General features: G+C 57.1%; 1 pseudogene; it reads left to right on the forward strand.

Annotated features, from left to right (window-relative positions):
• The window catches only part of LOC119594575, a 14,936-nt pseudogene that overhangs the window by 7,689 nt on the left and 6,820 nt on the right, over positions 1–427 (forward strand).

Raw genomic sequence — 427 nt, forward strand, 5'->3', positions numbered from 1 at the left:
TCAGTCCCCCTCCCTAACCTCCCCTCCCCCGCTCCCCCAGGCAACGTGAACAACTACGGCGACCCCAACAACGTCCGCAACTGCAACCTCGTGGCCCTGACCGACCTGTACGGCGCCACGGACTACGTGAGGAAGACAGTGGCCGGCTACTTCAGCAAGTTGGTGGATATCGGGGTGGGCCGGCTTCAGGGTGGATGCGGCGAAGCACATGTGGCCGGAGGTGGGTATGTGGGTTTGAGGAGGTAGAGGTGGATGCTTGTGGGTTTCAGAACGGAGAGGCGGATGGATCTGAAGGCTTCAGGAGATTTGCTTGTTTCAGAAATTAGAGGCGGATGGACATGGGTTTCAAAGGCAAAGGTGGGTGGGAGTTTTTGTATGGTTGTGTATGGGCGTGTAAGGAGGGTGTAGAATGGGGAAGACGTTAAGA

Source organism: Penaeus monodon, chromosome 34 (assembly GCF_015228065.2).
Source record: "Penaeus monodon isolate SGIC_2016 chromosome 34, NSTDA_Pmon_1, whole genome shotgun sequence".
In the NCBI taxonomy this organism is placed as follows: domain Eukaryota; kingdom Metazoa; phylum Arthropoda; class Malacostraca; order Decapoda; family Penaeidae; genus Penaeus; species Penaeus monodon.